Source organism: Etheostoma spectabile, unplaced genomic scaffold (genome assembly GCF_008692095.1).
Source record: "Etheostoma spectabile isolate EspeVRDwgs_2016 unplaced genomic scaffold, UIUC_Espe_1.0 scaffold00569425, whole genome shotgun sequence".
NCBI classification, from domain to species: Eukaryota; Metazoa; Chordata; class Actinopteri; order Perciformes; family Percidae; genus Etheostoma; species Etheostoma spectabile.
The window spans coordinates 111,853-120,923 of NW_022605121.1; positions in this window are offsets into that span (position 1 = coordinate 111,853).

Below are 9,071 nucleotides of genomic sequence, written 5' to 3' on the forward strand. Positions count from 1 at the left end.
ATCTGTCACTGGATTTAAATAAATGCCTGTAGTAAATGCAGTAAATGCAGAAAAAAAGTATCCAGGTCCTAAAATCTGTCATTAAAGGAATGTCTAAAAATAATACGTGTCTTCTTATTAATTTCAAAATCAGACAGAGAAATTTGTAGCTTTGTGTAGTACTTCATCATCATCATCATCTTCTTTTAGGGGCAAGCAAAATGTGTTTTGTCTGAAGATGGTATTTCAAACGTATCATGCTTCGTTGGTAGGACAGTTCATCACTGCAATAAGTGCAGACAACTTTGGTGTTATTAAAACTTCCATCTAGAAGCTTTTTAATAGGAAACTTGCCATTCAGTTTAGTGGGCACCGTCTCCTCTGTTTACTTGTGTTCGCTGTGCAACAGGTATCCAACACAAAGCGTAACCATCCATGCTGTGATAACAGGAAGAGGTTGGGGTCAAACTTCATATAATGCTTACTTTGCATTAAAAAAATAACGTATTCCTTTTCTTAAATGAATCGCATGCGTTACCATTGACAGCCGTAATTTATTTGTTTAACGGGTCATAACAGAAATTGAGTATTCCAATTTGAAACATTTTTTTGGTCATGAAACAACTAAATGATGGATATTGCTCTATTGTAATGTAAATACTCAGTTAACTCAAATTACAGATAATACTTGTCCCTAAAAAAATTTCAACTTTACCTGTAGCTGTAAATAATGGATCATAAAGGACAACAAGCACTGTATTTGTATCACTGATAAGGTACTCCTTTGAAATAGTGAATACAAATAACATTTAAATTTCACTAATGTGATGTTTACCCAAACTTTACTTACACCAATATAAGACTTTACTTTGTGACCAGAGGTGTCAAAAGTATTCACATTCATTACTCAGGTAGAGGTATAGATATTAGGGTTTAAAAAGACTTCTGTAGAAGTTGAAGTATCAACTCAAGCTTAATAAAAGTGTGAAAGTACTGGGTTTAAAACTACTTAAAGTATAAAAGTAAAAGTAATGTAAGGGGGAAAAATAATATCTCTATATTTGATAGGTAAGTTTTGGAAACAATTAGCATGTGGTACTTGGGGGTGCAGAGATTGCAGCACATTTTAAAGTTTTTTTTGCATCCAACCATTTTGAAGAATTCTTCCGTATGTGTCATGTGCAGGTGCGATGGATTGCGCACAAACCACTAGGGTGTCAGACTGGTATATGTTTATTAGGGATGAGCCGAGTATTCGACTGAAACGAGTATCCGGTACAGATAAAGCACTTTTGCCGAGTACAAGTATTATACAAGTAATACAAGTCAATATCTTTACTCAGATTGAATAAAACTCCTCAGAGCTCCCCCGCCCTACATACACGCGCTCTGCTCACTTTCAGATCACTGATCCCTCTCTCTCCCTCTCTTCCTCTCTCTCTCTCTCTCTCTCTCTCTCAGTCGATCGGGTCTGCGGGTCCGTTCCGTTAACGTTTAGGGTTTCTTCCGCTTCAGGTTTGTTTTTTACTTCGTTTTGTAGTACTTACATAGTAACCAGTAGGTTTCTGGTAAACGTGGGGTTTCAGACATGCTGCTTGGTTTGAATGCGACTTGCGTCGCGTCTCTAAGATTTTTTTTTTTTTTAACCGCTGGCTTCATTAAAGTCAATGCAGATCTGAGAAACAGCATCTGCCCCCCCCCCTTCTCTCTCTCTCTCTCTCTCTCTCTCTCTCTCTGTGTCTCTCTCTTACTCACACACACTCACCTGGTGTGGAAATAAAAAATAGATAAAAAAAGAAACAAAACCCCAAAAAATCACACTGATCATAAAAAAATTCTAAGTTAAAAAAAGAAAGTTATATTGAGTATGAAAACTCTTGTTCATTACACTTTACTTCATAATTGCAACCGCATGTGTTGTATTCATTGTTGCAAAACTTTTTCTGTATAGTTTGTTTGTTACCATGACAACACCACTGATCTGAAGCTTGATGCTGTCATGCAAATAGTTTTCTAATCACTAATAAATATAACAATTTATGATCAACTCATATCAATTGCATGCTTAAAATAACATACAGGTTAAAGCCCCGCCCATTTCAAGACAACCCGACCCACTTCCGGGTTAAATTCTGTCCACTTCCGGGTAGGCCCCGCCCAGTCTGAGTACAGATACGGATACAGATAATTCCTGTGGTAAACAGATACAGATACAGATACAGATAATGTTGTACTCGCTCATCCCTAATGTTTATACTTCTTATCCAACCACAATCAAATTCACTTCATCTGGATGGCGCGATTTATCTGGATAGCAAAAATGAAAACAAGGCAAACTGAAATAGGAGTTACAAGGCTATGGAGTAGAAAAGTGCAGATAATTGCGTAAAAACGTAAGGAGTTTAAGTAAAAACTCTGCTGTAAAATAAGTACTTAAGTAAAGTATAGATACCCAAAATTTCTACTTAAGTAAGGTAACGTAGTATTTGTAGTTTGACACCTCTGTTTGTAACACACTTGATTACATGTTACCAACTCTGTATTTAATACTGTCAACTTTTTAATGCTGATCATCTGTTTTCTTTGCTCCAGTTGCATGAATCATGCAGTTGCGTGCAGTTTTGTTCTTGACCAAAGTATGTTTTTGAGTTGCTGATTAAATTAAATTTAACAGTTTTACACACCTGTTTCTTAAAAGACAGCTGTGAGTTTAAATACATGTAAATACATGTTTGTATGTAAATACTGTACATATAGGCAGTTTAGTTATGTTAGTGATGTTAAGAAATGTTGGCCATTGTTGGACATATCTATCTTTCTTAACAAGCATAGCGTTAGTTCATCTTGCGCCATGGGCCGTTGCTAATCCTCTCTGTATTGTCCCAAGTTTAGTACATGTGCTGCATGTAACACACTATACCTAGTGTTGGGAAGGATACTTTTTAAAAACGTATACGTTACTCAATCTGAGTAAGATATTCTGACTACTTGGATTACATCCACACTGAATTGCATTTAATGAGTGTAGAAATGCTGCCATCAAACACTGCTTACTAAACATGCCTATTCTAGAGTGTGCTTCTTCCAATTTGCTGAATGTGTTTTTTGGCAAATGTGTAAAAATGTTTGTATTTGTAGTCCTGAACTGAATAGCCTACTACAAAAATCAAACCGCAGTGTCACTGCCAAATGTAAGTCTAGTGCAGATTGGAGTCACACATGCTCAGATTTAAACGATTTACGGCACGTGTCATACCCGATGAGCATCGAGTCAGACTGGCTCTGGCCGAGTGCAGATGTGAGTTGCGCATGCTCAGATTTAAACGGTTTACGACACAACGTGTTATACTGATATTTGTGAAATCGAGGAAATAATAAACTTTTCTCCATTACAAACAATAATAGAAGATAGAAATCATCAAGCTATCTATGATTGTTTGATTGCTAAAGTTAGCTCAAAACGCCATTCAACTGACAACCTTGTTGTGTTTGATTGCTAACCTGTGGCCAGCAGTAAACAAACTTTGTTAAGTAGATCCATTTTTACTGTATTGACATTATAGAAGTCTCTCGTTAGCATCTTGTATGCTACATGTTGCAAAGTGATGCATGAGCAACTCACATCTTCACTTGTCGCAAAGTGACGCTTGCACGACTCAAATCTCGACTTACATAGGGGAGTGACACGCAGTCTTGCTACCACAAGCTAATTTTAGCTACTGTTGGCTAGCATGTCAAACAGGGCTAAGTCTTTCTCGGCTCTGGGGCTAGTAGATCAGCACATAGGAGAATGTAAAGTCGCATGTCAACTAAGCAGGTACAACAGGTACACCTGATACAACTATAAAATAGCAAGGTGACCCGTAAAACTACAGCAGACGACTACCCTTGGCTAATTAAAAAAAACTTACTTTAATATGCTTTAGGTTGGAGTCATTTGGACGCTGAAAGGAGGTTTTTTCACTGCGCAGTTATATTTCGTTCTCACTGTTCTTGCTTTATTGTGAAATGCTGTTTGAATTTCCAAGATAGAAATGTATTCCTGCCCTGGATCTGTGTGCCGGTTCCGGCTCCTTCTCTACCTCTATCATTGATTACACAAAAGGCTATTTTTTTTGTTTTCATATTGAGGCTTCTGGGAAATGCATGGAATTTGTTAAGCATATTTGACAATAGGGGTAACAAAGTCATGTTGACGTGCTTACGTGGTGACGTGTTATAATGTGTGTCTGCGTGCTATTGAGAGCATGTGCGAAAAATAAACGGTCAGTTCCCGGACCAGAGAGACGATGGCGGTCTGTCATTTTTCTCCCGTCCATATAGATGCTAGGAGTGCTAACTAACCACTTTGGTGACTATTTTATCGTGAGACTGCTGCAAGAATGTCTAACGCTACAGGTTATGGGCCCAGTCATGCAGGCCAAAGGTGGTTCAGACTCTTATTCGATGGAGATGAGAAAAATTACAAACTCTGGGAAACGAGGTTCCTCGTGCACTAGGAGTTGCGTGGCCTCAGAGAGGTTATCCTGGAGGACCCGTAGATAGATGAGGAAGACAAAGTGGCTCTCGCGGAAGACGAGGCAAAGAACGGAGAGGCATATGTAGAGTTAGTGCAATGTCTGGACAACAAGAGTTTGTCATTGATAATGAGAGATGCCAAACGCGATGGAAGAAGAGCACTGGAGATTCTCTGGGAGCACTATGCGGGAAAAGACAAACCCCGTGTTGTGAGTTTGTATTGTGAACTTTCCTCGCTCCATAAGGCTAGCAACGAAACGGTAACTGACTATATTATTCGAGCAGAGACTATATTCACGTCATTGAGAAGAGCAGATGAACGTATTAGTGATGGACTTCAAATAGCCATGGTAGTAAAGGGGCTACCAGATTCATACAAGCCGTTTGTCGTGCACGTCACCCAGACAAATGATATTTTAACATTCAGCGAGTTTAAAACAAAATTGCGAAGTTATGAAAGTACTGAAAAATATGGGCGGAGTGACGTGAATGTAGAAGAAGACAATGTGATGAAAACTAGCGGGGCAACGAGGTCGCGTGGAAGAGGAAGAGTAAAGAAAATGGACCTGGCTGAGGTTGAATATTACACATGCGGTAAAAAGGGACACATGGCCAGGACATGTCCTGACGAATCCCAGGCGAGAAAAGAGGAGCGGAAATGGGACGCTCTACAGCGTGGAAGAGGGCGCGGTCGAGGATGAGGCCGTGACCATGTGAAGAAAGCCGACGGAGAGAGGCAGAGCCTACATCTTTCTGTTTCTTCAAGCTGAGTAACTGTTCCACACAAAGAGGGAATAAGAAGGGTCTCATGGTCGACTGCGGCGCTACAACACACATGATCAGTGACGCCACAAAGTTCAAAACAGTCGACGAGAGTTTCAAACCCGAGGACCACGTCATTGAGCTGGCAGACGGAACAAAGGTGAGCGGGATGGCAAAAATGAGGGGAGACAGCGAGGGGCGACGAGTGAAAACGAGGCTCAAGCAAGCACTCTACATCCCATCGTTTCCACAAAACATCTTTTCAGTGAAAGCAGCAACAGCCAACGGTGCAGAGGTCCACTTCAAGGACGGTGATAACTGGCTGTTCCAAAAAGATGGCACCAAGTTCAAAATGGATGTGTATGGTAGGCTGTATTACCTTAGCACAGTAGAAAATGAAAATGTTGATGAAGTGTATGGTTGTCATGACATTCAAACTTGGCATAGGATACTTGGTCATTGTAATTTTGATGATGTTGCAAAATTAGAAAAGGTTGTTAAAGGAATGTCGTTAAAAGGGAAACATGACAAGTCCAATCAACAATGTGAAATATGTACACAGGGAAAATTCACACAAAACAGAAACAGACAGGCAGATGCTAAAGCTACAGCTGTACTAGAGCTAGTACACACAGACCTATGCGGCCCTGTAGAGCCAGCAGATAAAGATGGATACAGGTATGCAATAGCATTTACTGATGATTACAGTGGGATGATTTTTCCATACTTTATCAAAGCAAAGAGTGACACAACAAAAGCTACAGAAAAATTTATAGCAGACGTAGCCCCATATGGAAAGATAAAGTGCGTACGGTCTGATAATGGCACAGAGTATACCGGGCAGGAGTTCCAGTCTTTACTCAGGAGTAACGGGATAAGGCACGAGTCAAGTGCACCCTACTCACCTCATCAGGACGGAACTGCCGAGAGAGGTTGGAGAACCCTATTCGAGATTTCACGATGAGTGCTATTGAAGAGTAACCTCCCAAAGCAATTATGGACATATGCTGTACAGACAGCAGCCCAAATCCGCAACAAGTGCTACAGTAAGCGACTAGAGCAGACACCTTACCGTGTTTTCACAGGTAAAACACCTAATCTTTCTCACATGAAGATATTTGGCTCTGAATGCTACGTGTATGAACAGGATAAGAAGAAGCTGGACTCTAGGTGTGAAAAGGGGATCTTTGTCGGCTATGATAAATATAGTCCCGCATATAACGTGTACTACCCTGAGACAGGAAAAGTCTTTAAACATAGGCTGGTGAAATTCATCACCAAAGGTAGCACAGATAGCCAGACTCAAACAGATTGTAACGTGAGGGATGAGCTTGAGAATTATGAACATACACCACCAAAGATAGTCACCCAGGATCAGGGACAGCCTAAACAGAGTAAAGAGTCGAGTGTTGAGGAGACTGCTGAGGGAGGTCTGACCCAGACAGACAGTACTCAAAGAGAACATGGAGAAAGGAGGTACCCTACGAGACAGAAAAAGGCTCCAGAATACTTAAAGGACTACCAGTGTAAGGCTGGGTACAATAATGTAGAAAGTGAAAATGTAGATTATTTCTACAAAGTGGCTTATGGTGTACCCAAAACATTTAGAGTGGCTATGGACTCTAAGAAGTCAAAAATGTGGATTGACGCAATGAAAGAGGAGATGAACTCTTTGACAGAGAATGAGACTTTCACTCTGACACCACTGCCAAGAGGCAAACAAGCAGTGGGAGGTCGATGGGTATATGCAGTGAAAGAGAGCCCAGAAGGATCTGAGACTTGTAAAGCAAGATATGTCTCAAAAGGATATGTTCAAGTAGAAGGGATTGATTATAAAGAGACTTTTTCACCAACAGCTAACTTGACCTCTGTCCGAGCATTGATGCAGGTAGCTGTACAGGAGGACCTTACCCTGCATCAAATGGATGTGAAGACTGCTTACCTCCATGCTCCAATGGACTGTGAGGTATATATGGAACAACCAGAAGGTTTTGAGATCAAGTCAAAGACAGGAGAACATTTAGTGTGCAAACTCAATAAGTCATTGTATGGTTTAAAACAGTCCAGGCGTAACTGGAACATGTTACTGCATGACCCAGGGCTGCCAACTCTCACGCATTGGCCGTGAGACACACGCATTGGTTTCACACGCTCACACGCCACACCCTCGATTTCTCACGCTGAAGTGTCAACCCGGTCGGTCAAATTTCTGAAAGATGAGTTTATCCATAGATTTAGCTGTTGAACCACTTATGATCGACTAGTTGTGCTTTCAGAGACTGTGAGGGGGTTAAAGAGCGCTTCCCGGCTTCAGGTATGTGCTTTGAGTATCACAGACCCGTCCGCCGCTTCGTGTCCACTCTCTCTGTAAAACAGAGGTGAGCACGCTGCTGGTAGCGTAGCAACTTCAGTTCATTTTAGTGTACTCGCTCTGGGGGGGCAGTGACGCGTTGCATTTGTTGTGTAGTCCTCCAATGAAGAGCAGCGTACAGCCTCCTCTAAACTTTGTCAGAGACCCAAATGCGCCTCTGTGTCTGTCAGACGGTCTGAGTGAGATCCACCATATCAGCGGAGCAATAACATGCACAGTACACTGTATTACAACTCTCCACATCTCGGACAACAGAGATGGGAAGAGTTTATTTTTGAATGTGCACAAAGTTGTAAATATGAGCAGAAATCTGATGAAACACTGAGCTATACTATACTATATATACAGTACTATATTACTATACTATTTATACTATACTATATATACTGTACTATATATACTATACTATATATACTATACTATGTATACTATACTATATATGCGATACTGCAACGTTGGGCCACTATAGTGCTTCTCTAACCTCGGTGCATCTCTAAATGTAACTGTAAATAATTTCATTGATGTTTTATAAAATGAACAAATAGTCTTTATTTTCACAAAAAAGTAAATACAGTAAGTGCTGCACAGAGGATGAGGGCCAAACATTACTGAGCCTTGGCACAAAGGTTAAAGGAAAGAATTTATGTAAACAGTGGTTCTCATTCTTTAGAATTTCAGTGGTCTTAGTTGATCCCTCAATATTAATTTAACTTTGGGTCCCTGGTCCCTACACCAGGGACCCCTGGACCTGTTCTCCACAGACCCAAATCTTCTCAGCTGTTGCTGACATATGCTACTGTCTCTTCATGTGGTTCATTATGTTTGGCACATTGTGTGGGTCAGTTTCTTATATCATAAGAAGTTAATAATGTAAATAATGTAAATGCTAAATGCCCTAAAACCTGTTGATACTACAACAATGCAAGGGCTCTTAACCCTACAGTTTTGCACATGTCATGTAGCTAACGCTTGATTTCTACATTTTTTTTGCAAAAAAACTCTCCAGAAGGTGCCAATTAATGGTTTATTTTTTCAATTTTTTTCCCTGGGGGGCATACCCCCAGACCACCCTAGGGAGAGCCCATCCCCCCCACATATAACAAATCCCAATTTAAACTCTGAAGGAAAAGACCCAAAGAAATTGCTTTGTACGCGGCAAAATATGGGTTGGCCCCCCCAAATCTCACTCCAAGGTTTTTGGAAAGTTGGCAGCTCTGCATGACCACCTTACAAAGAATGGTTTTGTACAAATAATGCTGATCATTGTGTCTACAGCAGAGAATCTGACCATGAGAAAGTGATTTTGTTGGTATGGGTAGATGACTTAATCATAGCTGCGAGTAACAACAACTTACTCAGTGATGTAAAACACATGCTGAAGAGAAGGTTTAAGATGAAAGATATGGGTCCACTTAAACACTTCCTGGGTATTGACTTTGAA